This window comes from Rhincodon typus, chromosome 9, assembly GCF_021869965.1.
Source record: "Rhincodon typus isolate 14 chromosome 9, sRhiTyp1.1, whole genome shotgun sequence".
NCBI classification, from domain to species: Eukaryota; Metazoa; Chordata; class Chondrichthyes; order Orectolobiformes; family Rhincodontidae; genus Rhincodon; species Rhincodon typus.
Window position 1 is genome coordinate 51,162,320 of NC_063340.1, and position 6,761 is coordinate 51,169,080.

Genomic DNA, 6,761 nt, shown 5'->3' on the forward strand with positions numbered 1-6,761 from the left:
GCGAATCAATGGCAGATGCAGTATAATTTGGATAAATGTGAGGTTATTCACTTCAGAAGCAAAAACAAGAAGGCAGATTACTACCTGAATGGCTGTAAATTGGGAGAGTGGCTGAAGGTAAGCATGCAGGTTCAGCAGGCAGTGAAGAAGGCAAATGGTATAATGGCCTTCATTGCGAGAGGTTTCGAGCACAGGAGCAGGGATGTGTTGTTGCAGTTATACAGGGCCTTGGTGAGACTACACCTAGAATATTGTGTGCAGTCTTGATCACCTTCACACCAACAAGAATCCACGGTCCATTTTAATATCTGGACCTCATGTTGATTTCTCACATCAGACTCTTGCCAAATGCTGTGTGTGGGAGCATGAAATTGTGTAATAACAAGCATCACCATGGTGCAAAGAAGAACATTCCTGCTCCCATGCGACAGGGAAATCTAAAATTACCATAAACTCTTGCTTATGCGGGTGTCTTTTCAGGATACAATTGGCAGCAGCTAACCCTAGTATGGTCGGCACTGCAAAAGCTCACACAGCCGGAGTTAAAATAATATCAAATAGGTCTGACAACATTTCTGAATCCCAGCTTTTAATTATTCCTGAGGATTTTACTACCTACAATGAAGGACAATAAGCTTCCCAAACAAAAGAGTAAAAGAAATTGTAGCCAGCAAGAAGGTGTAGCATGAATGTGGAGGTAAAGCCACCACCACAATTTGAACCTCTAAGCAACACATATTTGGCAAAAAGGAAGAGTTAAAATCAGAATTAAGGAATCTACTTCAGAGGAGACACTTTAGACGTGAATAGGCACCAAATTAATATAAAATTGGACCCACTCAACCCTGAAAGTGTTCTTCACTAACATCTGGGATTAGGTACTAAAGTTAGGAACACTGTCTCACAGATTGGTCCAATACCATTTGACATATTATACTTACAGAATCATCCCTAATAGTCCATAGTGCAAGGTCTTTCTTGGTTATGTCCTGCCTCACTGGTACATCAGATTCACTGAGGTGGGAAGACAGTGATATACAGTAAAATAGGCGTGGCTCTTAATGTTGATCCCAAATCCCAGGAAGTCTCATGGCTTCAGAACAAAAATGGGAAAGGGATCTTTCAATTCATTACCACTTGAGGAAGCACTTAGAATAGCATGGCACACAACATATAGAAATGCCATACTGACTGAGTTGGAAGGGGCCTGGTGGATACAGCTACCAGACTAGGTTTGCAAAACGTGGTGAGAGAACCAACCTCATCCTCACCAATCTAAAAATGACTCAAGTGTCTAACCATGAAGATATTAGTAGGAGTGACCACTGCACATTTCTTCTAGAACCCAAGTTCCCTTCTCACTGACGGTCTCCTTTAATATGCTTAGTGGGATAATTTAAGAAGAAATTTAGGAGCTCAAAACTGGGCATCCATGAGTTGTTGTGGGTTGGAAGAAGCATCAGAATTGTATTCTACCCCAATTTATAATGTTATAGTCTGGCATATCCTCACTCTTGCATCACTGTCTAATCAGGTCACATAGTTAAATAGTGTAGAAAACATGGCAGGAGCAGTTGCTCAAGGTGGTACCTGAAAATGAGATGCCAATGTGGTGAAGCTACAATACACATCCACGTGCATGCTAAGCAGCATGCAAAACTCACAATTAAACAATCCAATAATCAATGGATAAAAACAAGGCTCTGCAATTGAGCCATGTCCAGTGAATGATAGTGGAAGAAAAAGACTGAAGCTGCCTAGTGGTTGATCCTTCTTGGTCTCCTCTTGGTTTTACTACCACGACACATGCCAATCTGATTCTCTCAATCTGATGTAAAAAAACAGATGAATGCAGAGTACACATCAAAGGCCATATGTTCTGACAACGTTCTGGCTGCAGTACCGAGGACCTACACTTTGAAACTCCCTATACCTGTCTATTCTTTTCTAGTACAGCTACATTACTAGCATCTATCAGACAACGTGGAACATTGCCAATTACATTCTTTCCACTAAAATCAGGACAAAGGCAACTTGGCTAAGTACCAACTATCTTTAGCTGCTTCATCAATGACCTTCTTTCTATCAGAAGGTTAGAAATCAGTCTGTTCGCTGACGATTGTGTATTATTCAGCTTGATTTGTCGTTCCACTGATACTGAAGCAATCTATGACCATGCAGCAAGAGTTGGACAATATCCAAGCTTGGACTGATAGTGGCAAATAACGTTAACTCCACAAGTGCCAACCAATGACCATGGCAACATAATGGCTCAGTGGTTAGCATTGCTGGGTCACAGCACCAGGGACCCAGGTTCAATTCCACCTTGGATGACTGTAGGGAGTTTGCATGTTCTCCCTGAGTCTGCGTGGATTTTCTCCACATGCTTCAGTTTCCTCCCACAGTCCAAAAATATGCAGGTTAGGTGGATTAGCCTTGTAAATTAACCTGTAGTGTCCAGAGATGTGCAAGTTAGGTGGATGAACCATGGGAAATTTGGTGTTATCAAGATGGGGAGCTGAGTCGGGGTGAGATGCTGTTCAGAGGGTTGGTATGGACTCAATGGGTTGAATAGCCTTTCTCCACGCTGTAGGTATTCCATGATTCTATCTTCAACAACAATAATAATGTAACCAGTTCCTCTTGACAATCAACAACATTACCATTGTCAAATCTTCCATTGACATCTTGGAGATCACCATTGATCAAGAAAAAAATCAACTGAGAAAGAAACAAAACTGCCATAGCTTCTAAAGCAGATCAGAGGCTGGATACTCTGTGACAATCGGCTCACAAACATTCAAAGCTTCTACGAGGCAGAAGTTGGAAATGATCTGGAATACTCTATGCTTGCCTGGATTGGAGCAGCTGTACCAAAACCTAAAAATATCCTGCATAAAACACTAATCATTGACTTAATCATCCATTCCCTCCCCCATCAATAGACCATGCAGTCTGTACCATTCACAGGATATATTGCAGGGCTTAATCGCCCAAACATGTGACTTTCAGCTCCTAGCTTATCAAAAGCAGAACATGCTTGGGAACACCTTCTCCTCCAAATTCCTCTCCAAGTCATCCATCACTCTTCATTGTAACAGAACCAAAATTCTGAAACTTCCTACTTCGGATTACTGTGGGAGTGCTTTCATTATTTGGATTCTAGTGGTTGGGTCACCATCACCTTCTTAAGAAGAAGTATGCCATTATGCACATATCGTATAAATAAAAATCATGCAATTAGGTGAAGCTAGATAAAGATGAGAGATAAAGGAACAGAAGGTTCATAGAATCATAAAATCCCTATAGTGTGGAAACAGACCATTCGGCCCAACAAGTCCACACCGCCCCTCCAAAGAGCATCCCACCCAGACCCATTCCCCCACCCCTGCATTTCCCATGTCTAAACCACCCAACCTAGACATCCCCAGGCACTATGGGCAATTTAGCATGGCCAATCCACCTATCCTGCGCATCTTTGGACTGTGGGAGGAAACCGGAGCTCCCAGAGGAAACCCACACAGACACGGGGAGAACGTGTAAACTCCACACAGACAATCACTCGAGGGTGGAATCGAATCTGCGTCCCTGGCGTTGGGAGGCAACAGTGCTAACCACTGAGCCACCGTGCCACCCCAAATCAAAGTTATGCTGCTAGGGTTAGATGGAGAGGTGGAGGAAAGCTTGGGTCAAATGACAATGCTTGGACACTGAACATTTTATACAGTCCTGTGTCAAAAAAAAAGTCAAGTGCACAGTGTTAAAAAAATGAAAGATCATCATCAATACTATTTTATCCTTGACATAGAGCCAGATTTGCATGGATCCTCCAGTTTGCAAACTGTAGTGATTGGAACCCTGGCCAGGTGGATCTCATTGACTATGAGATCTTTGATTGGCGTTGTTTACCTGGGCCAATCAGGGAGCCCTAGCTGACAGATATAAACAGGACATTCAGAAGGTCTGCTCAGTCTAGGGACTGGCTTTGATCTGGCTGGTCACAGCCCATGTAAATAAGGGGTAACTTAGTGATGAGATAATGCCTCTGTGCAGGTACTTCACAAACTTACCTCAAATAGCATGTAATCTCTTATTAACAAGAAGTTTATCCTAAAATCATACGACATTATAGCATTGACATCTAACCACAGCATGTTTCGGTCGCCTAATCATAGGAGTCACTTCTGGGATTTCCTAAGAAAGTATGTTAAGTGTCCAGAGTTCATTGAAAATGAAGTGTGAAGTTTAATATTAAGTGAACTGTGTTAAGTGTCCAGAGTTCATTGAAAATGAAGTGTGAAGTTTAATATTAAGTGAACTGTGTGTTCAGCAATGCAGGTTCAGGATTTTTTTTTGATGAAAACACAGTGACACATTAGCAGATTACATTATGTGTTACATGTTATAATACACTTGCTATTATACAACAGTGCATCATTTCTTCAATGATAAGTGATTATGGCCCAGATTTGGGAGGAGTTGGGCTGAATTGAGAGCTCTTTAAAAATTTTCACTGAACTGAGTTCCACGATTGCTGACCCCATTCCTGTTTCTGGGAAATTTTGCTGATGTGGGATAAGCATGTGGTTAGTGAGCCCATACAGAGTACTGACAGTCAGCTCACCACCACCCTCAGTTTTTGAGGAGGTGGGGTGCTTGCACAAGCATATATAATTCACAGGCCCTCAAGCACAGGCACAAACCATAGGGAAAAGTTAGTCTTTCATGGAAAGCAAAGAAAGAACAATCATATAATCCCAGTACATGCTATTTGCAAAAACAAAAATCTCTATTCTATCTGTTTCAATTGTTAAATGCTATATGTTCTTATTGCATTGATTGATCATAAGTCTCTGTCCTGCTAAGGTAGTTTGACCATTATAACCGAAGAAAAGTATTGTGGATGCGAGAGATCTGAAAAAGAAACACAAAGTGCTGGAGATAATCAGCAGCTCTCGCAGTTAACACTTTGAGTCCATTATGACTCTCCCTCAGAAGAACTGAAGACATAAACACTGCACCCATACTGCTGTGAAGTCTGGCTGAAAGGAAATGCAGCTGAAGGTGACAGAAGTGCAAGACAGTGAAAAGATATCCAAGACGAATAATGAAATAAGGCTCTCAGAAGAAGCAAATGAGCAGCAATCTCTCACTTGACCCTGGTCGCAGCTCTTCAACTTCACGGCATCTCTAGGGAGTTGTGAACGACTTTAGTTTCACTAATCAAATGTTTCCCAGCCTGTCAGTTTCACTGACGAAGCCTTCCCTTTGTCTCTGAAGAGTTTCAGACAGATCAGGAATAGGTCTGTTCCTTGTTAGTTCAGATTCCTTGGATAAAATAGAACTAATTGTTAATTAGAATATTTAAATACCTCAACTACAGCTTCACTTGCCTTCAAAATTTCCCAGGGTCTTAAGCCTAATTTGATGTCACCTACATGTTTACCTCCCTGTACCCACTGAAATCCTTCGTGTGTAAATGTTCCATCCACTGCCAGCAATGCCGCTTAAAATCTGCTAGTTTTATTTCTGTTTCAGAGATAGTAGGAACTGCAGATGCTGGAGAATCTGAGATACCAAGGTGTAGAGCTGGATGATCACACCAGGCCAAGCAGCATCAGAGGAGCAGGAAGGCTGACGTTTCAGGCCTAGACCCTTCTTCAGAAATGGGGGAGGGGAAGGGGGTTCTGAAATAAATAGGGAGAGAGGGGGAGGCAGATAGAAGATGGATCGAGGAGAAGATAGGTGGAGAGGAGACAGACAGGTCAAAGAAGCGGGGATGGAGCCAGTAAAGGTGAGTGTAGGTGGGGAGTTAGGGAGGAGATAGGTCAGTCCAGGGAGGACGGACAGGTCAAGGGGACGGGATGAGGTTAGTAGATAGGAGATGGGGGTGGGTCTTGAGGTGGGAGGAGGGGATAGGTGGAAGGAAGGACAGTTTAGGGAGGCGGGGACAAGCTGGGCTGGTTTTGGGATGTGGTCGGGAGAGGGGAGATTTTGAAGCTTGTGAAGTCCACGTTGATACCCTTGGGCTGCAGGGTTCCCAAGCGGAATATGAGGTGCTGTTCCTGCCACCTTCGGGTAGTATCGTTGTGGCACTGCAGGAGGCCCAGGATGGACATGTCGCCTGAGGAATGGGAGGGCGAGTTGAAATGGTTCGTGACTGGGAGGTGTTGTTGTTTGTTGCGAACCGAGCGTAGGTGTTCTGCAAAGCGGTCCCCAAGCCTCTGCTTGGTTTCCCCGATGTAGAGGAGGCCACAACGGGAACAGCGGATACAGCATACCACATTAGCAGATGTGCAGGTGAACATCTGCTTGATGTAGAAAGTCTTCTTGAGGCCAGGTGCCAACTCTCCGACACCTCCTCCTACCGCCCCCTTGATCATGACCCCACCCCCGAGCACCAAACCATCATCTCCCAAACCATCCACAACCTCATCACCTCAGGTGACCTCCCACCCACAGCCTCCAACCTCATCATTCCCCACCGCCGCACCGCCCGCTTCTATCTCCTTCCCAAAATCCACAAACCTGACTGCCCTGGTCGACCCATTGTCTCCACCTGCTCCTGCCCCACCGAACTTATCTCCACCTATCTTGACTCCATTTTCTCCCCCTTGGTCCAGGAACTCCCTACCTACGTCCGTGACACCATCCATGCCCTCCACCTCCTCCAAAACTTCCAATTCCCCAGTCCCCGACACCTCATCTTTACCATGGACATCCAGTCCCTATACACCTGCATTCCCCATACAGATGTCCTA